The 24,212-nt window shown below is 45.8% G+C and overlaps 1 protein-coding gene and 1 non-coding gene across 2 annotated transcripts in view; one reads left to right on the top strand and one right to left on the bottom strand.

Annotated features, from left to right (window-relative positions):
* Nucleotides 1-24,212, bottom strand: part of ADGRA3 (adhesion G protein-coupled receptor A3) — a 132,050-nt gene that overhangs the window by 96,692 nt on the left and 11,146 nt on the right. The window lies entirely within an intron of this gene.
* Nucleotides 589-835, top strand: LOC130038546 (small nucleolar RNA SNORA53). The gene has a single exon (XR_008794731.1). It is a non-coding gene; the product is annotated as a small nucleolar RNA SNORA53 (small nucleolar RNA).

Genomic DNA, 24,212 nt, shown 5'->3' on the forward strand with positions numbered 1-24,212 from the left:
TATTGTAAAATGTCGTGCAATTCTAAGACTTTCTTAATGTTGTAAATCCATAAAATGTTGAAAGATGACAAAAATATCTATAACTCAAGGAAAAGAACGAATTTCCCAAATACATAAAGAGCCCTTTATAACAAGATAGCTGGGAGAAAGTACAGTGATTAAAGTACTTGCTCTGCATGAGGCCTACCCCAATTCAACCCCAGGCACCTCATAAAATGCCCACAGCTACGTCAAGAGTGATCCCTGAGCACCACTAGGTGTGACCCCCATTCCCCCACCCCAAAGGGTAGGGCAATGGGGCCAGAGAGACAGAACAGGAGTTAAGACACTTGCCTCACACACAGCTAACATGGGCTAGGTCACAGTGCTATAGATCTAAAACTTAGGTACAGTAGAATTCCCCATTCCTTAAAATTTGTAATTTGCACTGTTGTGTACAATAAGACTTTGGATCATTCCATCTTTTATCAAATACAAGAAAAATCCAGCCAGTCTATGCTTTTGAGTCACTACCCTCACTGGGCTTACCTTCACAGATCAGATAAGCTCAAACCAGGAACCTTAATTCCTCAAAAATAAATGTTTGTCAACATGCTTCCTTAGATCCATCTTTGTGGATGTCAATCTTGATCTGAGTTCTACTTGTTAACTTTGGTTTCTTGTAGTTCCAGTGAAAGAAGCGCCCAGCAACTTCTTTGGTTGTATAGTCAAAGGTGCTTGAGTCATTGGCATGTGAGATCAATATACCTGCATGTTAGTCTTAAGTTCTGATAGAAATGACCTACAATTATGTTGCCATTCTTGACTATCAGGACGGGACAGGTGTGTGGACACTGATGATGAAAATTTCTGCTTAGCAACGGCAGAAGTTAAGTCTCCTATAGTCTATAGAGGGATTATGTAACATAAAAGAAATAGAATTTAAAACCTTCAAGAAATAAATGCTTACCTCTTTATTGAAAAATAAATAAATAAATAAACAAACATTTGTGTTCAGAGAAGCAGTAGCACTGGGATTAAGGTAAGCCTTGCATGTAAATGACCCTAGAAAGATCCCTTGTCTTGCAAACAGAACCTGAACACAGAGTCAACAAGTAGTCCTGAGCACACACAGGTAGCCTTCTCACCCCCCACAATGACAAAGGACATTTCAGTTCTTTGCCACATTTATTCCACTAATAGAAACTAGTCCTACCACCATTCTGGAAGCAAGTCAAGGGGTCAACAAATCCCAACCTATCACCTGTTTTCCTGGTAGCTCACGAATGTTAAGAATGAGTTTTGTAGGGGGCTGGAGCGATAGCACAGTGGGTAGGGTATTTGCCTTGTACGCGGCCAATCCAGGTTTGAATCCCAGCATCCCATATGGTCCCCTGAGCACTGCCAGGAGTAATCCTGAGTTCAGAGCCAGGAATAACTCCCGTGCATTGCCGGGTGTGACCCAACAAGAAAAAAAAAAAAAGAAGAAGAAGAATGAGTTTTTTAAGAAGAAAAAGAAAAGAATGAGTTTTGTAAACTTTCTAATCATTGAAAGAGATGCAAATGATTCTATGATGTGATACATGAGAAATCTAAGAAATGAAAGCTCCACTGTTGAGGTTCCACAGGACACAGCTCAGCCTGCCTGCCCACATGGTGCCATCAGGGGCCACCGGCCCACGAAGACAGTGCACCCAGGAGTGACAACAGAAACTGGCCATCCAAGCCCCAAACAGCCACTGGCTGGTCTCAGGCAGGAAAAGGTTTGTGAATTCCTGTCTTTATACCGTCTGTCCCCACTTACTCCCTGCCATCAAGAAAATGAAAGAGCGGGTGATCATCTCTATATATTTCCCCAAAAAGATGCCACTGCATCTCAATACTCACCTTCATTCTGAACCCTCCTTAAAGCCACATGCGATGAGCATTCAATTTTCCACACTTTTACCTGAGTCTTTTTTTTTTTTTTTTTACTTTTTTATTGGGCTAGGGCGATAGCACAGCGGTAGGGTGTTTGCCTTGCACACAGCAAGCTCGGCCGAGCTGGGTTCGATTCCTCTTCCCCTCTCGGAGAGCCTGGCAAGCTACCGAGAGTATCTCGCCCACAAGGCAAAGCCTGGCAAGCTCCCCGTGGCGTATTCAATATGCCAAACACAGTAACGACAAGTCTCACAATGGAGACGTTACTGGGTCCGCTCGAGCAAATCGACGAACAATGAGAGGACAGTGTGTATGTGTGTGTGTGTGTGTGTGTCTGTGTGTGTGACATTTTTATTGAGTCACTGTGAGACAGACTCTTACAAAGCTGTTCATGATTGGATTTCAGTCGTAAGTATTCCAACACCCATCCCTCCACCAGTGTACACTTCCCGGCACCAGTGTTCCCAGGTTCCCTCCCATTACCCCTGACCCCACCCTCTGCCTACCTCTATGGCAGGTGCTCTCCCTCTCCCTCCCTCTCCTCCCCCTCCCTCTCCCCCCAGTGCCTCCCTCCTTCTCTCCCTCCTGTTTTGAGCACTGTGTTTAACCTACGTCTAAATCATTCACTCACCCCTGTGAGTGAATCCTGGCCAAAGAAGGCATTTCATTCATTTCTGCAGGGAAGAAATTCTGGGAGTTGCTGCTTTTAAAAATGCTCTGCGGTGGTGCAATAAATAGTACAGCAGATAAGGTTCTTGCCATGCACAGGGCCAACCAGGGTTAGATCTCCAACACCACATATGGTCCCTCCCCTGAGCCCTGCCAGGGCTGATCTCTGAGTAGGCTGGGTGTGGCCCCAAAACAAACCAACCAAGGAAAAGTCTCCCTTTTCCCCCTTTGTCTCATCATACTGTTTGGTTTGGGGCCATACCCAGCTGTGCTCAAGGCTTATTTCCGGCCCTGCACGCTGGGATCATTCCCATCAGTGCTCAGGAAACCACACGCAAAGGTCAGGATCAAACCTGCCTCTAGCTGTGTGCAAGGCAAGTGCCTACCCCTTCTACTATCTCTCCAGTCCTCATGCCCTCATCTCGTTCAAGGAGCACTTTCTCATGATGTGCAATCACTCCTTTCAGGTACTCTGCACACAGCAAATCCACCCAGCACAGAAACTCTCTTCCAACTTGGCCACAGTCACCTCTCGGAAAACACGGGAAAGAGCACCCAAGCACAAAAATTTATAAGTCTATAACTGTACCTCATGGCGTTTCACTAATAAAAAAATTTTAAAAAATTTTTAAAAATTTAAAAAAAAAAAGAGCATCACGCTGAGCATCTGAGGGGTACCTTACACCCTCTCTCCTTGCAACGTACTCAGTACTCACAGCTGTAACAGCAGACTACTGTGTCCTCCTAATCGGCAAGAAACGCACCATGTGTACGAAACAAGCTGAGGACCACAAACCATCACAGTGTGAGTTAAGACGCACACAATAGGGCTGGAGCAATAGCACAGTGGGTAGGACATTTGCCTTGCACGCGGCCAACCCGGGTTCAATTCCCAGCACCCCATGTGGTCCTCCCAGAAAAAGACGCACACAATGGGGGCTGGAGGGACTGCAGAAGAGAAGAGGGAGGGCACTTATCATGCATGTGACCAACCTGAGTTCAATCCCAGGACCCCGGAGGATCCCCAAGCCCTACCAGGAGAGATCCCGGAAAGCATAGCCAGGTGTACACCCTGAGCACCTCCAAGTATGGCGCCCAAACCAAAATAATTTTTTTTTAAAAATGTACAAAATGCCTGGGGACCCCGATCAGAGAGAGCAGGAAGCCGGCAGCCTCCAGTCGCAGCTGTCTAGAGAATCGCATCTGTTTCCATGCGGGCAGTGTCAGCCAAGTGCTGGGCACAGCTGTGGGGAGAAGATCTCCCATCCTGGACAGCACAGGCCCTCAAGGGTCAATCTCTCCCCCAGGGCTGGCCTGAGCTTGCCCAAAGGTGCAGTGTGGTCTGAAACCTGCCCAACACACGGGCCCATCTCTCCCCTCTCATCTCGCGATGCCAGGCCTGCCTGGCGCTCTGCTGATATCCCTGCCCTGTCCTGCTTCTCCAGCTCCTTTATCTTATGAGCACTGACCCCACCCAGGGACTCCCACCCCACACAGGTGCTCGCCGAGGAGCGCAACAAATAAATGTTTGTTCAATAAAGGAGTGGCATGAAAATGTGGCAGGGCTAAGGTCCGAAGTGCAAAGGTTGCTCTCAGGAGTGAAGGAGCCGGCATCTTCACTGCAGAGAACCAGCAACCTCCTCCATCTAACCACATGCCAAGGCTTAGGGACATTTCAACGCGGAAAGTCAAAAGTTCTACCCGAATCTCCTCGGTTTTCTTCCTTTGATATTGCAAGAGAAACGAAAAATGCAACAAATCTATTTCTGTCCACAGGATAGCCCTTTAAAAAAATCAGAAACATCTTAAAACTGGTATCATAAGAAATTGCCAGCTACCCGGAAAAAAGGCATGACTTATGAATTTATCAGGGGTCGTCATTACTGGCACAGTCACCAACTGTGGCTTAATTTTAAATCTGGATCCTTAATTACGGCTTAATGTTTATACATTAAGGTTCCACTATAATACTGCACTGAAATAAAAAGTTGCATAAAAGAATATTGCACATTATATGACACTCGGTGTAATTAAAGGTAGAAGAAAATGTTAAATCTCTCAGAATTTAACATTTCGGAAACTCTGGTGGGATCCATTCATGTGCCAGGCAGAACCATCACTCAGGCAGCTCAAATCCCTTGTAAGCTGCCAGTTAATTTATAAGGGAAGCAGTTACTTCCAGTGATACATGATTAAATTAAATCTGGACAGAAAGGCTTGCTAAATTAACCAAGTAAAAGGGACAAACAAAACCCTAACATTCTTCACAAGCATCTAAATTATCTTACCAAGACTAAAGATGTAAAAGGCACAGTCAAAACTGGTTTTAGTAAAAGTTCATGGGGTGGAGGGCAGCTATTACCGGGGTTCGGGCCCCATCCCTGCAACACACACAACCCAAGCACTACCAGGTATGGTCCTGGTGGTCCCCAGCATCACAGGGCTCCAGAGCATCCTCGGCTTGAGTGCAGAGCCACTGAGAACCCAACTGCCAAACGCCCCCTAACCCAATGGGCCCCCAGACCTCCTGAGTACAATGTGGGTACACAAAACTTATAAATGGACAAAACTCAGCACTGTCCTTCCCCACCTTGTGACCATTCCCATTCTCCAGAATATTCCAGGGATCTGTTCAGAAAATCCATTCTCTGGTCAACTCCCCCTTTTGTTTCAATTGGGGTGAAAAAAGTGTCTCTGCTGTGTGATCTCCCCATTCATCTGACCTCACAACACCACCCTCAACTCTTCCCAGCCCACCCTCCTCCATGGAAGTTCTGAGTTTTTTCATACTTGTTTTCTCTGTCACCCTTGACAGAGCATTGGAAGGAACCAGCATGGATCCACGTCTGCGCTCCCCAGGGCATCTCCCAGAAGCACAGTCTCCTTCTCCTGCCTCCTCTGGATCATAACTGAGTTGGGGCAGTTGCTAGGTTGCTCCTTCGGGCCCCACTTTGCATGCAGGGAGGCTAATATTACCCTTTACGGCGCTACTGAAACCCAGAGAAAAACCTCAACCACTATTTTTTACAATTTTTTAAACCACCGTGAGATAGCGCATTATAAAATTGCTCAGGATTGGGTTTCAGTCTTACAATATTCCAACACCCACCCCACCACCAAGGGTAACTTCCCAGGGCCAGTGTCCCCAGTTTCCCTCCCACCCCTTCAAACCACCCCCTCCCCAGCCGGTCTCTAGGGCAAGCACCTCTCTTCTGTCTCTCTCACTTTGTCTCTCTCATTTACATGTTATGGTTTGCAGTACAGATGCCGAAAGGTTCTCGTGCCTATCAACTCTCAACCTCTTTTGCCCTTTTTAACCACAAGATCACAAGTCCTCCTGTTCAAACAGAATACCTCTAACCCAAAGCCAAGTCTCAGGTGACAAAACCGTCTTGTTTTACAGGGCTTCTAAAATCTTAACCATTCTTTAGGGCTTCCATCATTCCGGCGTGCCAACCAACCACCAAATGCAAAACAAGGAAATCAGGGGCTGGAACATAATCTGGTTCTGTCTCTGACCTGGTAGCTCTCACACGTCTGTTGCTGGGCCCATGTCCAATCTCCATCCAGCCCCCATCGCTTAGCACAACGCAATCAGCAAGGAAAAGAGCAGCAAGGAAAATCAGCAAGGAAAAGAGAGAATTGAACTTGAATCTGCAATCCAGGATCCGGCTGCACGATGCCGCACACGTTCCAGAAGCTCTGGGTCACTTAAATCATCCTGGGCTTTCAGAGAGGGGCAGGGAGGGCGGGGATGACTGGGGTGTACTTGCAAGTGCACAGTATTTACGGTATTTACTGTACTTACAGAAAGCCCTGAGGACCTGTCAGGCACACAACTGCCAGCAATACAACTGAGCCCCAAATTTCCACTCAGCCCGATTTCAGATGACCAGGCTGCCTTCTAACCAGATCCAGCATGCCGGCTCCCAACTCCAGCCATCCCTCCCAACAGATAATTCACAGCACCAAGGCCCCTGGGTATGTTTCTGAGCTAGATTTTCTCATTTTAAGATATTACTAAATTGAGAACTGGAATCTGTAACTTCACAGATACCGTTAACCTAAGTATTTAAAAAGGAGCAAAAAAGGAAAGAAAATCCATTCAAAGAAGGCCTTATTCACTGCAGAACTCAGTACAATAGCTAAGATCCAGAATCAACGTAGGGGTCCAAAGACAGATGAGCGGAATATGAAGACATAGTATAGATCCACAATGGAGTACTATGCAGCTGCAGGAAAAGAGGAAATCAGGCAGTTTGCAGCAAGCAAGTTGGACCTGGAAGGCATCATGTGGAGTGAAATAAGCTAGAAAAAGAAAAGCAAAGAGTGGGATCTCACTTATCTGTGGCATCGAGGATAATTGGACAAGAAAATGTAGTAAACAAAGGGAGGATGCCTGGGTCACCTGGAACCCAGAGTACCGGGAGAAGGGCAGTGAAGGGAAGAAATATAGGGGGGAGGAGAGAGATGAGAAAGGGAAGTAATGGGACAACGAGGAAGGGTCGGGGCCTCAGATACACAGAGGGTGTGGGGGAGCGGTAGAGTTACATATCCAAAGCACAGACTCAGCAACACTGGGAGCAGGAGATTCAAACTACAAGTATCAAACTTCAAAATGTGCCTGTCAGGTGTCAGGCTTGGGCAGGAGGGCATGGGGGGAGGGGCCCGGAAGGAGCACAGGAACACTGGTGGGGTCAAGTAGACACTAGCAGTAGAATTGGTTTTGGAATATTCTATGCCTAAAATTCATCTACGGGAACTGCGTGCAAACTGCTCTTGGATTTTTTAAATTAATAAATAATAAAATAAATATAACTAAGTCAAGTTAAAGCAGCATGTCAGAAATAGCAGTATAGGGCTATCAAGACGACCCATGATGTGAGGTGCCAGTGGCCAGGCCTGGATCAAACCTGAATTCCAGTACCACATAGGCCACCCCCGCCCCTCAGAGCACTGCCAGGGCTCACCCCTCAGCACAGAGCCAGGAGCAGCCCCTGAATGTGGCTTAACTCTCCTCTCTGCCCCCCCAAAGAGGAGGAACAGTCCAACTGGTCTACCATGATGAATAAGGACAACAGCACACTCAGCTCAAGTTGGGGAAAGGCCACTTTCACAGAGAGCCACAGAGCAGAACACAGAGAGATCAGGAAATAATCTCAGGACGTGTGGGGCAAAGTCACGTGTCCTTTCAGAGATTCACACCATCATGCCAACCTGAAGATAATATCCACCAATAAACTTTCTCCATGATAACACCGCAATGATCCACTCCAAATAAGGCTGAAGCAAGTTGTGATCCCTTTCAGAGATTCACACCATCATGCCAACCTGAAGATAATATCCACCAATAAACTTTCTCCATGATAACACCGCAATGATCCACTCCAAATAAGGCTGAAGCAAGTTGTGATCTTTGTGCTGGGAGAGATGGCAGGGCAGTTGTAAGAGGGAGAGAGAGGGGGAGGAAGGGAGGGAGGGGGAGAGAGAAAGAGAGAGAGAGAGAGAGAGAGAGAGAGAGAGAAGCCTGCAGGGCACCACAGAATGAGTACCTTTCATTAGAAAGACTGTAGTACCTATCAACCTAAATTTCCCACTGGCCTTTAAAGACACCCTTCACCCATCCCGGGTATAGGACACCTACGAAAGAGTCTGTAAGTCTGGCTATACATCTATTTTGATATTTGTGTGATTATTTTATCACACAGGAGCTTGACAAATACAACCCAAGTCACTGGGCCCCACCACCACTGTCAAGTTTGCTACTGCTCCAAAAACAAAGAGGTTTGGTCTGAATCCAACTGTGAAGGGGACCACAGGGAGACAAAGGAAACGAGCCATTGCAGAGGACACAGGAGCCAGTTAGAACAAGAGAGCAATGCGGCAGGAGTCCACTTAGACTGACACAGAACTTCTCAGAAGGGACCCAAAATTAGACCCCACAGAAACAGAGGAAAAGGAGAAAGGCACATGCAGTTATTGCTGCCTCTAAGAAGACTCCAGAATACAAATAACACAGTTTTGGAGAAAAAACACGATTTGACATTGAAAATTGCACAGATAAAAGGAAGAGTCACTTCCTGAGAAGGAAATCATTCAAAAATAAGCTGGAGGAGGGGGGCTGGCTGGAGAGAGAGCACAGTGGGTAGGGCGTTTGCCCTGCACGCGGCCGACCCGGGTTCAATTCCCAGCATCCCATATGGTCCCCTGAGCACTGCCAGGAGTAACTCCTGAGTGCAGAGCCAGGAGTAACCCCTTGCATCACCAGGTGTGACCCCCCACCCAAAAAAAAAGGAAAAAAAAATAAGCTGGAGGATGGGCCAAGAACAGAGTTCAGGGGAAAGAACTCAACGGAAAATGTCTGCACAGACACAGATTGGGGGCTATGAACAAAGCCTGGGGGAGGGGAGCTATTATTTAATGGCAAAGTTCATGTGGGAATAATGAAAAGGTCTGGGGTAGAGGTAAGATGGTGGTCGCACATCATCGCTACCATGTTCAATGCCACAAGCCTGTATAAATATTACAAATATTAATATAATCGATGCTATGCACAATGTACCACGATTGAAAGAAGTGACTAATAAAAATAAATATATAAGCAAAAAACGTGTGAGGAGGGAGCTGTTCCTAGTTTATTTTTTATTTTTGTTGCTGTTGTTGTTTTGCTTTGTACAGGGGTTACTCCTAGCTCTGCACTCAGGAATTACTCCTGGCAATGCTCGGGAGACCATACGATATGCTGAGAATCGAACTCGGGTCAGCTGCATGCAAGACAAACGGCCTACCAGCTGTGCTATTGCTCTAGTCCCTGTCCCCAGTTTAAACACATAAAAAAAATTAAGCATGTACCAAGAAAGAAATCCCGTATGTTTCCAACAAGAGATGAACAAGGTTTTTTTGTTAGTTTTTGGTGTTTTTGGTTTGGGGGCCATATCCACTGGTGCTCAAAGTAATCCCTGGCTCAGGGATCACACCGAGGGACCATAAAGGTTGCGGGGATCAAACCTGGGTTGGCTGTGTGAAAACCACCCACCTCACCTGCCGGACTGTATCTCTCTGTCCCTGAACGCAGGTTTCTTTCACTGGTTTTCATTTCTTCTAACTCAGTGAGCTGGAGGAGGTGCCGGTATATTCAGTCTGCAGTCTTGCAGCTACACAACAGTCTCCAGCTACAAGCCTTGCAAGGTGAATGATTACTTAAACGAGACAGCAAGTCACAGATACCAAGCTAACATGCTCTTATTGGGTCACAATCCAATTTATCATCAAACACCTCAGAATGAAAGAAAGTGCCGTTAATAATGACACCAAGACAACAGGTATTACCCTGGGCATGCAGTCACCCGAAACCATGCAGAATGGGTCCTTAAATAACCTTTCAGGCTTTCTGACTGTTTAATCAAAAAACCAAACTTTTCATTTAATTATTTCAGACTCTATTCAGCCATTGCACAAGTTAAAAGAAAGGAAGCAATATCTTTTCTGCTTTAGCATAAAAACATCAATTTACATGAAATTAAACAGCATTTGGTTGATTAAGAAAAACTAATGGGCTTTTTATGCCATAGTAGTAGTTATCTTTCAAGAATGCCTGAAAATGAAAAACTGTTTATTAAATAACAGTGAACGGAATATGCGTTAATCCAGGCCATCAAGTCTGCCTGAGGGGAAAGGGTGTTGCCCCATTCGCCCTCTCTTCTCTGGAAAGAAGGATGGCGGCCGCATGGGAGCCTTGTGGACAGCAGGTATGAGCCGGGGGTGTGGGGGCGACTAAAACCTCATGGGAAGGGGGGCGTTTCGGTCCGCCCTTCACGCCCTACCGAGGCCACCCGTTGCCCCCCACGAGTGGCTCTCCAGCACGGCCACGACTCCAGAACACAGAAACCAATTTCTTAACTATCTGACTTTCAGTAGAAATACTTCCAGGGTCAATAGGTAAAATAGCAGAAATCCAAAACCAACATTTAATTCTTGAACCCAGCTGTAGAAAGCAAATCACTTCACAATGCTTTTTCAGCATGTCTGATTGGGGGGGGGGGTAAACTCTAAATAATAGTGGTGAATCTTTTATTGAAACAATGAATCTAATCAAAGCAGATAGAGTGTTAACTAGAATTCATCTGCCTCACAGGGACTGGGAGGGGTGGGGGGTGAGGTTTTATTGGGGTTCTTCATGATAAAAAATAAGTATTGGTAAAGGGAAATGTGTTTGATATTTGCATGACTGAGACCTAAACCTGAAAGCTTTGTAACCTTTCCCACAGTGATTCAATAAATAAAAAAAAAGAATGCCTGAAAATGAAAAACTGTTTATTAAATAATACTTCATCTTACAAACATATCAGTTCCATGAAAAAAAAAAAGTTTAGTTTTCAAGGTGCTCATACATCATACAAAAAAGTGCTGGGCACTTATTATCTATGAATACAATAAAAGCAGGCTTATTTGGCATTTTAATCAAGTAGAGAGCTTTCTACTGAGATCATACTGAGGTTCTTTGAGGATGGAATCTGGCTTTAAAGCAGAAATTCTTGATGACAGACCAACTGTGAAAATCTGTCATTTGAAAGTGACATGAAGGGACAAAATGAATTTTTGCTCTCTCTCAAGAACTCAAGGGGTCTCAGGTCCAATGCATGCTCAGGTCCAATCCCCGGCACCTCGGAGATAGTTCCCTGGGCACTACCAAGAGTGAGCCACGTGAGTACAGAGCCAAGCGTTCAGTTATTGCCCCGGAGAGTCACCAAGTGAGACACAAAACCCTCCCTTGTAAGGAAAAAGCGACAAAAAGATCACAGGGAACAACATTACTACACAAAAATCTAAGTCTCAAGGCCACAGCAGAATGCAAAAAGGAAGTACAGAGTTTTTTAAGTGACAGAAAAAGATAGCTGTGGCAAACATTTCTGAACATTATTTGAAGGGGGCTGGAGCGATAGCACAGCAGGTAGGGCGTTTGCCTTGCACGTGGCCGGCCCAGCCAAGCTGGCCCAGTCAACCTGGCCTGGCCAACCTGGGTTCGATTCCTCCGCCCCTCTCGAAGAGCCCAACAAGCTACCGAGAGTATCCCGCCCGCACAGCAAAGCCTGGCAAGCTCCCCATGGTGCATTCAATATGCCAAACACAGTAACAACAAGTCTCACAATGGAGACGTTACTGGGCCCACTAGAGCAAATTGATGAACAACCGGAGAACAGTGCTACAGTACATTGTTTAAAAGAATAAGTAGGGGAAACAGGAAGGGGAAAATCCTTTTCAAAAGAGACACCCTCTCCAAGATCTGTGCTGGTTTTCTTTTCTTTCTTTTTTTTTTTTCCTTTTTGGGTCATAACCAGCGAGGCACAGGGGTTACTCCTGGATCTGCACTCAGGAATTACTCCTGGCAGTGCTCGGGGGACTATATGGGATACTGGAAATTGAACCCGGGTCAGCCGCATGCAAAGCAAATGCTCTACAAGCTGTACTACTGCTCCAGCCCCCTGTGCTAGTTAGTTTTCTATTCTGGGTAACAAGGACTGATTTCAAGTAGTGGCCATAGCAGGACAGATTTCAAGTAGTGGCCATAGCAGTTATGTAAGATGAAGTGTTAAACTCAGTACTTGAAGTTAACACCCACTGACGAACGTGCTTGCTGAGCAGTGGGTCAGAATCCAGTGACCTGAGCTCAGGTGGAACTGGCCATAGCGAGCGGAGACACGCGTAAAGGAAAGGGCTGGAGATACGGAGGCTGTGGGCAGAGAATCAGAAGCGGGCAGGGGCATGCCAGCAGGCAGACAGTGAAGCCCACATGCACAGCTGAACACCATGAGGGTGTAACTGAACACATCAGGCACTCCAACTCAGAAATGAAGCAGGCTAAGTCTTTCTGCCTGGAGGCAGAACTCATCTCAATCACGGGAAGGCTAGTCAAATGCTGAAGAGGGTTCTAAAATGCTGGAGAGCAGCAAACTTTACTGCAAAGTGCCAGACAATCGGGACTTTAGACTTTGCAAGCCAAGAGGCAAAAAGAAGGCTATTATATTTAGACGTTTTTACATAAAATGGAAGAAAACTCATTCCTTCAGTTTTGCAATTGAAAAAAACTAAACACATAATAACCCTGAAGTACAATTCTGTAACTTTGACAGAAATTCTCTTCTGGAAAGAGAAAGGTTTGGTGGTAGAGCACCCGCATTGCATGCGTGATACCTCGAGTTTGATGCCAATAGCACCCCTCATGCCAAGTGCAATCCCAGCTATCTACCAGAACCCCAAGGGGATCCCCACCACCACAATAAAGCATTCAGCCCCCAGCAAGTATCACAATCAGACTGTGTGACGTCAGTCATGGCAACCACAAAGGGAGTGATGGGCGACTAAAGAATAAAAGTCAACAAAGTGTGGCAATGATGGACAAGCTGGGCATGAAACACAAAGACGTGATTTCTCTAGGTGACAGTCATAGAGCTATTTCAAGTCTGATGCCACTAGCATCCTAAGCCAAAGGAACAGCTGCCAAACAACAGCTAGAGGTCAGCTCACAGGCTTGTCCTAACCTAAGCTCCTAGACTTCAGAATTCTAACCAATCCTAACCTCTAGCCCTGTTTTATAAGACTCTTGGCCACATGGCATGATGTAGATAAGTCATGCCTTTTTGCCTTACGGGGTGGGATAGGAAACGGCCTAATGGCCATGACTTCTCTTATTACCTCTCCATCAGCAAACAAGCAACTTCTAGGAAGAGGATCCCCACCCGCTAGGGTCCAGGTTCCCATTTTCTAGTTTGAACCCAGACTAACATAGTGGCACAAGGTCGGCCACAGGCAGCTCCCTGCTAGAACTCAGACCTTCCCGTCATAACGGGGGCTAGTGGTTGCTATGAAATGCTATCTCTTTGGGGAAGGTAGAAGACTTACGGTTTATATATATCTATTTTCAAAGGATTCAACTTTAACATGACCAAATGGGGACAAACACGGATGCGACTTTCTTGTTAGGAGCACTGGCTACTGGATTTTCAGTGCCTTGACCCACTTCATTACTTTCTGAGGCACACTGGATTCACCCATCTCAGCTCACAGGATCCTGTGTCTTGAACCCAGAGCTGTGAGGCATATACTCCAGTCTACTAAGACCCGTGTTCCCTCACTGGAGTACCTTTCACATGATCTCAATTGACCCAAGGTCTTGGAGAGCTTTTTTTTAAATAATCAATAAGATTGAACACGCCACAGAGATGCCTCCGGACCCTGCACCAGGCTGTCTTAACCAGGGCAACTCAGAGGTGGGGCGGGGAAGTTCCCCTCCTTGCCCCAAGAGAGCCCCAGCAGAACCTCCAGAACTCAATTATCACCTTGTTCACAGGCTCTCCACAGGCTCAGACCAGCCTTACCCATGAGTAAATCTGCAGAAAAACCCAGGTACGCGGAACCCCTAACTGAACTCTCCAAGCTCACTCAGAGTGAGACTGGGCCTCCTCCGCGCCCATCTCCCTAGTTTACCAGTAGCTTGGCAGTCACACCCACAAAATGCCCCTGGTGCATAATCTCAACAAAGGCCTCACCCATGAGTGAATCTACTCTATAATCTAAGTTTATAAGCTAAATCTATAATTCTGAATTTCAGAATTCCTGGAGCTCACAATAGAGATGTTACTGGTGCCCGCTCGAGCAAATCGATGAACAACAGGAGGTCAGTTCTACAGTGCTGGAGCACATGGCAGTACATGCTTTCATATTCTGTACCACTGATGTACCAAGAGTAGCACAGAACATTTGATGGGGCTAAACAAACATGCTAATAATCTCTTTTATAAAGGTTTAATGGCTCCAGGATGAAATACAACAATCTTCACACACTTTCCTCTAAGGAAACTTTAGCAGATTATTCATAAGAAGCAACACAAAATTGTTTTGGTTCTGCTTTGGGGGCACTCTTTGGGATTTGGGGTGGAGACATTCAAAATATGGTAGTGGGAAAGTACAATGGTGATGGGATTGGTGTTTGAATACGAAATGCAATGAATTACTGTGAACAACTTTACAAAAATGTAACTTGATTTAATTTTAAAATAATAATAATGATAAATCAGTAAAACTGTCCTGTTTCACTTTGCATCTTCCCTGAATTTTGTTCATTTCTCTCTGGTTTCAAGTCAAAGGAAAAGGTAACCAAAGGTCTCAGCTTAGATACTAGGGGGACTCAGTATTAATGGGGTAAGCCTGCTACTACGAAATTTTCAGAGAACCAAACCAGAAAGAGCCCATTTGGGGAAAGGAGAGCTAGCACTCATTTGGTGGTAAAACATACAAATCATGAGTTTTACCATTCCAAGTCAAATACAGAACCAGGAAGTCCATCCCCAGTGTTATTCTGCACTCACGCAGAACCAGCCTTTCCCTCCACCCCCCCCCCCCCCCCCCCCCGACTCCCTGCAACCACTGCTGTTCTCTCTATCACACACTTGTTCTTTGGAGTCTGGGGGGAATTCACTCATCAAGGCTAAATGATAGTCCACTGAATATATCTTTAAAGCATGAGTTCTGTATTGATAGTCTGTATTATAGCAACAAGGTGTGTATTTCTTTAGCACTTGATAACAGACTCGTGTTCGTTGTCAAAACATCCTTTGTGTAATGCAGTGGATTTCTATATTGATCTTGGGTGCAGCAGTATTCACATGACCTAGAAATTAGAAAATGCAAATCCTCGACACCACCCCAGGATTACTGAGTTAAGACTCTGGGGTATGGTCCAGGAAGATGTGCTAATAAGTTTCCTAAAAGCTCTGCTGTGTGTTCAAATTTGAGAGTCTCTCAGTGTGTTGTACCTGATGATAAAAGAAACTACTATAAACATCCTTATAAAGTTACTAAAGTTAATATAACTTACCTGAAGTTTTCAATGTTGGTGTTATTTTTAGTTGGATCACTAAACATAAAGCTATACAGTTAAAATGCTTAAAAAAAAAAAGTCCAGGGGCCAGAGAGTTAGTACAGAAGGTAAGATACTTGCTTTGTGGACAACCTGCGTTCTCTCCCTAACACCCCATATTATCCCCTGAGTCCACCAGGGGTAAGCCTAAGCACCGCAGGGGCACCCCGACCAAAAATAAAAAATGTCTCTATAAGCATTTTATTTTCTAAGGACAGTTTTAAATTATTTTAAGTAGAGAATACCTACACATGAATCCAAATTGAAAACTAGATTGAAAGAGAATAAGTCCATTATTTTGAAAATGGACAAAACCAGAAAAAAAGCAAACCCAGTCATCCCCGAGCAATGTGGCCTCAAGAAGTCCAAGTGATACACCAGAGGAAAATTCTAGGGGGTTTCAAGCGAATTCATCAAATAAAGCATACAAGTAGGGCACTGCGTCCATTGTGCACATACAACAGCATTGATCTCGGCAAGAATGGCAAAGGCTGCCAGGGTTCAGGAAAAGATTCTCACTAAACCCCATCAGGTAAAAAATACAGATCACCTATGAGTCATCTTGCCCGTGGAAAGTCTTCATTCCCCAGTGCAAATTTATGTTCCCTCACTGTAAGCCCAGAACTGTCCCCAGATCCTGTAAGTAGGCATTCTGGGGTCCCACCCCCAGCTCAAGTCCCGGTTTCATCACTCCGTACAGGTGGAACCTTGGGGAAGGTAATAAGCTTTTAAGCCACACTTCCTCAGGCACAAAGGAGGATCACATTAATAATGACCTCATCGGAACAGTGCGAATGAACTAATACAACACTTCAAACTCTTAGGATACAATCTGGCACATTCAGCAAACATTACCTGTTATTACTGGCCCCATATTTCTGATAGATCATCTGCCCTTTTTGTTTTTTAAGACACTTGTTGGTACTCTTAATATACGCCCTCCCAAAGGCAGTGGGTCCAAAGGCTGGGATTAACGGAGTCCTGAAGACATTCTGGAGTTGATCACCAGGAAATGAGATGAGTATTTTGAATACAGACCGAGCTCAGGGCTATGTGCAGAATGTAAATAAGTCTACTGATAATAAGTATCTACAGACCTTTCGGAAGTGTGGGTGGCTGAGACACTCTTTTAAAGTAACTGCTGAAAAGACTTATTTTTTTTTTAAGGGGAAGGTGATAGACTTGTTCTAGAAATCTTTATCTCTTTTATCTATGTAAATGTCTCAGGAACTATTTCTGGCTCTTTGCTCTGGAGGTTACTTCTGGTGCTCAGGGGATCAGATGCAATTCCACAGGCTGAAGGAGGGATTGTTGCATGCAAGGTCAAAGTACCCTAAGCCCCAGGCTTTCTCTCCAGCCCATAAAAGTCTTCCTGAATCAACTATCTACAGACTGGAGTCATTTATATCTACAGACTGTGTAACTTATATCTCTGTTAAAAGCTATCACCACCCAGCTGTATTCCTGACAGAAAAAGTTCAAATGCTATAAACTATAAGTAAACAAAGAAGCTGTTGGAATTATCTCAGTGGAAAACCTGATTAAGTGCAAAAAAGTCCTCTGATTTTAAGATTCGAAAGGCAAATAGGGACACAAACAAAGTTTCAGATCCAAGGCCACTGGAGAAAAAAAACACATGTACCACCATCTTCCTTTGCAGAAAATGCATCATTCCCAAACTCTGCAGATAAGCTTGTGCTGTGTTCCTCCCGGGAGCTACTGCAAGCACCCCCGGTGCTGGCATTCCCAAGCACAAGATGGTGTTTGTTACTAATGAGAGAGCCCACCAGGACCCCACATCTATCAGCGTGGTCAGATTGTGAGCAGGAAACAGCCCACTCACCTCGGACAGGGTTCGGGATGGAAGCTCAATGAGGACCTGCTACAAACTGGAATCATCCAGAACACTGGCATCGAAGAATGCATATGAGAAATGAGGTAGCACAGGCAAAGCTAGAACAGTTGCTTGTTACGCAGTTGCTTGTTACGTGGGAGCACACAGTACAGCATGTAGGGCATTTGCCTTGCATGCGACTGACCTGAGTTTAATCCCCACCATCCCACATGGTCCCCCGAGCACTGCCAGGAGGAATTCCTGAGAGAAGAGCCAGAAGTAACCCCTGAGCATCACTGGATGTGAACCAAAAAAAACAAATAATACTTAAATAAAACTTGAGTGTTACTATATAGAATTCACAGTGTGTCCATGAAGTTGGGGGCGGAGGAGATGCACATGGCTGGGTGTCTCGTCTCAAAAGGTACCTGGACCATGTTTCTGAACATCAGGGCACTTTGGAAGCTGTTTTGGGACTCAGACATTCTGACACACGGGCTGGTCTGCACTGAGCTGGGGGCTGAGATCCTGCAACTAAGGAAGGAAGAGGAAGAGGCAAGGAGAGAACCGAGTTCTGATTCTCAGAACCCAGCGGACATCTGGATGAAAGAGAATCGAACTCTAGGATGATGAAATACAACCAAGAGAAAAGCAGATGGCCTGCAAATTGAAAGATGCCCTAGTGAATAAGGGTGGGTCTCATTCCAACAAACCCATCCCTCCCCGACCAGCTCTAACCCCCTCCACACATCCCTGCACCTCCTCTAAGGGTCAAAAGCCTTTAGCACTTGAATGAGAAAGGCCAGGAAACTTCAGGAACCTCTAGGCCATATGCTCATACTAAACAGATCCTATGGCTGGGTGTCCTATGTGGACCTCTAAGAAAACAGCCACTGACCATATCACCGTTATTCTCATTAGGATCATTCTGTGATAAATCAGTGCTAGTGAAACTCTCTGGCCTTCATTCAATTGCATATAATGCCTGTGGATTTTTTTTTAAGATCTCAGTAATTTTATCAGGTTTGATCTGTTTTTTTCTGGCTACTAAGTTTTTAAAAGTAACGAAAGAATTTTAGCAGTGAAAGATCCCTTAAAGATAATGGGGTCCAAAGCCTCAGTCTTCTACTCAGAGAAGTAAAAGCCAGCAAGAGACACCATCCTAGGTGGCAGAGATGAAGTTCGATGCAAATGGGAGAGACAGTGCAAGAGACATGCAGCAGCCACAGCGGATTCCTGGGCCCACTTAGGACCCCAGAGCTTGGCCAGGAGTAAAGCCCTGAGCTGAGAACCAGTAGGAAGCCCTGAGCACCGCCAGGGGTGGCACCAAAACAAAAGACAAAACTGAAATACATCTAAAACAAAACAGAAGGGTTTGGAGCAATAGCACAGCGGGTAGGGCGTTTGCCTTGCACGCGGCCGACCCGGGTTCGACTCCCAAATGGCCCCCTGAGCACGGCCAGGAGTAATTCCTGAGTGAAGAGCCAGGAGTAACCCCTGTGAATTGCCGGGTGTGACCCAAAAAGCAAAAATTAATTAATTAATTAAAAAAAAAACAGAAGCAAAGCTCAGGGACCCTGAATCCACTCATTCCCACAGTCCTCCTCTGCATCCTCCCATCATCTCACTTCAGGCTAGGGCCCAGGAAGTGGGGTGTCTGCCTACCGCCCCAACTCTGACCTGCAGATAGACGAGGTGTGATGAGTTCTCTTCACTTCAGGTTCGCCTACAAAACTGCAAGAGCCCCCTCCGAACTTATCATCCCCTCCATCTTAACACAGCAGCTATATTTAAGAAAAAATATATATCCCTCCTTTTTATATTCTTATTTATTCCATTTTAATTGAATCACAGTGAGATTCAGTTATAAGGTCGTTCATGATTGGGTTACAGTCATATAATGTACCGACACTGTCCCTTCATCGGGGTACATTTCCCACCACCAATGTCCCCAGTTTCTCTCTCCCTCCCTCCCTCCCTCCTTCCCTCCCTCCCACTCTCCTCTCCCCCCTCTCTTTCCCCTCACCCCCTCCTTTTCAGGCTTTACAGTTTTCAATACAGGTACTGAAAGGTTACCAAGGTTATCACATATATTCCTTTACCTGTTTTCAACACTCAGTTCTTGCCCAGAGTCATCATTTCCAACTATTATTGTCATACTGGTCCCTTCACTAACTGCCCTTCACCGCCCCCCCACATACACACACAATTATAGCAAGCTTTTTTAAAAATGGATTACTCTTTCCCAATACTATAGAATTTCAGGGATAGATCTTCACACCCCTTTATGTGCACAGGACACTCCACACCCACCAAGGATCCAGTGTAAGCCCACCAAGAAGACCCACATCTAATTTCTCCCAACCACACCCCAACATTTTGATTTGTCACCACCAGCAGATTTCACTGAATCTAAGAATTCATTTTCTGTTGGGTTTGTGAAAATCGGGCCTTTTATATTCCATATAGGGCTGGAGCGATAGCACAGTGGTAGGCCGTTTGCCTTGCATGGCCAGCCCTTCCAAGCCAGGTTCGATTCCTCTGCCCCTCTCGGAGAGCCCGGCAAGCTACCGAGAGTATCTCACCTGCACGGCAAAGTCTGGCAAGCTCCTTGTGGTGTATTCGATATGCCAAACACAGTAACAACAAGTCTCACAATGGAGACTTACTGGGCCGGCTTGAGCAAATCGATGAACAGCGGGTGAACAGTACTACAGTGCTACATATTCCATATAGTGACACAAAAGGTGTGTGTGTGTGTGTGTGTGTGTGTGTGTGTGTGTGGTGTGGTGTGCTGGAGAAAGGGATCGACCTCAAGATCTAACACACATGAACACAGCAAGGCATGTGCTCTACCACTACCATCCCCCACCATGATGAAACTCTGACTCTCTAGAACACAGAAGAAAATATCAGATCATTTAATAACCCATTACACGTGGATCATCCCCACGACTACCTGATTATCGAACAATGGGAGGCTATGGCTGCTTCTGTCAACAGTTCCTAGTCGATGACCATGAGGTAAGAATCCTGTTTCCCTGCCACAGTCCGCCCCACAGAAATGATTCTAAGGCAGTAAGTCTCTAATAGAGTTTCCAAAGGAATTGGTGAAGCTACTTCTTGGCATCTGCCCCAAGACCCCAGGACACTGATGTGAAAATAAACATGTACATCAATGTTCACTGCAGAGCTCAGTACAAAAGCCTCATTATGGAAACCATCCAGATATCCAAAGGCAGATGAACAGATCAAAAAGCTGTGGCCATATACACAATGCAATACTATGCCACCACAAGAAAGAATGAAATCTTGCAGTTCGCTGCAACTTGTATGGAATTGGAAGGTATCATTTTAGCAAAATAAACTGATGGGAGAAAAACAAGAACCAGATGAACTCACTCCTCTGTAGCATACACAGAAAGACAAAGCACGGGACTAGACCATATTTAATGATAATTAACCTTTGGTTTTGAATTACAGAATAGAGATAAGCTAGCAGTGGGGGAAGGAAGAGGGGGTGTTGAAAGTAGGGATATACAAGATAACCTTTCAGCAGCTGTATTGCAAACCATAATGTCTAAAATGAGAAAGAGAGAGAGAGACAGAGACAGAGACAGACAGAGACAGAGACAGAGACAGAGAAGTGTCTTCCATTGAGGCATGTTGGGGTCAGGGGTGGCTTGAGGGGGCGAGAGGGAACCTGGAGACACTGGTGCTGGGAAATTACACTGGTGAAGGGATGGGTGTTGGGACACTGTATGAATGAAACCCAATCACGAACTCAGCTTTGCAACTTTCCATCTCACGGTGATTCAACAAAACTAAAAATTCAATAAATCCAAAATTTTTTTTTAAATTTTAATTTTTTTTAATTTTTTTAAACTAAAGATTCAATAAAACTAAAATTCATGGCGCCAGAGCGATAGCACAGCGAGCAGGGCATTTGCCTTGTACACGGCTGACCCAGGTTCGATTCCCAGCGTCCCATATGGTCCCCTGAGCACCACCAGGAGTGATTCCTGAGTGCAGAGCCAGGAGTCAGCCCTGAGCATCACTGGGTGTGACACAAAAAGAAAATAAATAAATAAATAAGAACTAAAATTCACTGTGACTGTACTCCCATCATTCATCAATTTGCTCGAGCAGGCCCAGTTACAATGTGAGACTTGTTGCTACTGTGTTTGGCATATCGAATACGTCACGGGGAGCTTGCCAGGCTTTGCTGTGCAGGCGAGACTCTGGCTAGCTTGCCGGGCTCTCCGAGAGGGGCGGAGGAATCGAACTCTGGTCAACCGGGTTAGTATTAAAAAAGAAGGGGAGATGGAGAGAGCGGAAGATAGGGAGGGGAAGGGCAAGGTAGGGGGGAGGGGAGTATGAGCCACAGAAGCAGGCTGGGCAGGGAATTGCGGGGGGGGGGGGGGGGGGGGGGGGCTAAGGACATTGGGGGTGGGAAATGTGCACTGGTAAAGAAATGGGTGTTAGAACACTGTATGACTGAAATGCAATCATAAACAACTTTGTAACTGTATCTCACGGTGATTAAGTTAAAAAAAAGGGACAAAAGAAAAAAATTTGCAGAAATCTCCCCTCTCCAAATGCACAGTCCCCACACCCCCACCCCCACCCCCAGGAGGCACCACCCCAGAGTCTCTTAGCAGGTAGACCTTGCAGCCAAGCGAATCTTTCCTTCGGAAGCACAACCAAGCCCCAACCATGTGAAATGACCAAACCCCAATAATTAACAGAGCATGACAACAGACAGGCAGGGCAGCCCTCAAGCTAGAAGACGGAAAGAAATCATACACAGTGAGAAATGAAAGCCACCTGGACCTGGCCAGCTTCAGGCAGGGCAAGAGCTTACAGAACTTGACAATCCGAGAGGGGCTACAGAGCTAGTCCAGAGGGGAGGGTGCTGGCACTGCATGTGGCCAACTCAGACAGGCTCCCCGCACCCAAACCCCAAAAGAAGTGATTTCTGAGTGCAGAGGCAGGAGTAAGCCCTGAGCAGAGCTGGGTGCAGTGCAAAAGGAGGGGGTGGGGGAGGGAGGGAGAGAGGGAGAAAGAGAGAGAGAGAGGAGAGAGGAGAGAGAGAGAGAGAGAGAGAGAGAATCAAGTTAAACTACTTCCTAAGATGCTTCATTTGAAAAGGAAAGAAAGTGACTCATCCAACAGGATCCTACAAAAAGTGTTTTTAAAGGGGGAGGATCTTCGCTTTGGGTCTTTTGTTTTGTGTTTGTTTGTTTCTAAACCATACCCAGAGACACTCAGGGCTACTCCTGGGTCTGTGTTCAGGGATCACTCCAGTTGGGCTCTGGGAGCCATACAGGGTGCTGGGGATTGAACCTTACGTCGGCCACGTTCAAGGCAAACACCCTCCCTGCTCTACTGCCTTTCCAGTCCCTGGTTTGGATCTTAATGGAAGGAGAAAGGAAATGACTTAGGACTGGAGGGCCTGCAAAGGAGGTAAAGCACTTGCATACAGTCCTGAGCACCTATGAAGGTGACTCCAAAGCACAGGGCCAGATATAGCCCAAGTACCGCAGATCTGGTCAAAACTCCCCTCATGCAAAAGATATGGTTCAGTATGCCAAGGAGAAACTACCAGTGGAGAGAAGCTTCAGATGTTGGTTTACAGAAAGGATAAATGAGGGTTCTTTAATGCACAGGAGGGAACAGCATCAAGAAAAGGGTGAGACCAGAGCCAGGGCAGAGGTTCACTGGCCTTGCATGCAGCTATGGTAGCAACAACAAACCCCCCACCCCACCCCGGCATCACATCTAGAATCCCCAAGCACATAAAAGGTCCTCCGGGTATGGCTTTTAAGTAGATGTTTTTATTTTATTTATTTATTCATTTATTTTTGCTTTTTGGGTGGCACCCGGCGATGTTCAAGAGTTCCTCCTGGCTCTGCTGTGGGGGTGCTCGGGGGACCAAATGAGATGCTGGGAATCGAACCCAGGTTGGCCGCGTGCAAGGCAAACGCCCTACCCTCTGTGCTATCACTCCAGACCCCCTAAATAAGATGTTTTTAAAGGTACAGAAAATGCTGAATTAATTTAAGAGAAAAATTTAACAAATGAAAAAGCCGGGAACTGAAGCCCTCTGCTTTTTCTGGCAATATTCTTAACATGGGTCAATCTGTCATAGATAAACTGGGACAGTTCAAAGCAGGGTCAAGCCAGGTTAGGAATAATGCCAGGTTTTTCCCTTCGTCCTCCTTGAGAAAACACAGGAGGGAAAATGAGGCTTCTGAGGCCGGAGATTTACTGAGCGCTTCTATGTGAGCCACTGAGAATCCAGAGATAAATTATCACAATCTGGTAAGAGAGTCAGCACGGTAAATAAATAATCCCAAACAGCGCATGAGACAAGATGAGGTCACAGGCAGCAAGGGTCACCAGCGCTGTCCAGGTGAGCCACAAAAATCGCAAAACTCAGGAAGAGTCTCCGCTTTCAATCAGGTCTTGGTCCTGAAGGAAGGGCTTCCCCTAGGTGTGGCTTCAAACAAGTCAAAGGCGGGTTTTCCCACAGTTACCCAGGGCTTCAGCGAGGTCCTGCAAATGAATGCATGTGACATAAATCCATTTCTCCTGGTCTCTTTGCGGAGAAAAGCCTTGGGAAGAATTGTGCAATAAAGCCAGGAATGCTTTTAAGTCTTATCTTGATGGGAAATGAATCCATTCCATTAGTCTTAGATTCCAGCAGGCTTAAAGAAAGGAAACTTTAACAACTGCACTTCAGACTCGACAGTGGTTACACCTCGAAGGCCGCTCTAAGTTTCCTTCAATTAAACCTCAGCAGGACTCAACTGTCACCTGTCCATGATGGACCATCTGGACAGCCCAACAGCAGGCCGCCGCAGAGCCTGTTCCATGTCACTCACTAGTGTA

Source organism: Sorex fumeus, unplaced genomic scaffold, assembly GCF_029834395.1.
Source record: "Sorex fumeus unplaced genomic scaffold, SorFum_2.1 ptg000077l, whole genome shotgun sequence".
NCBI lineage: Eukaryota > Metazoa > Chordata > Mammalia > Eulipotyphla > Soricidae > Sorex > Sorex fumeus.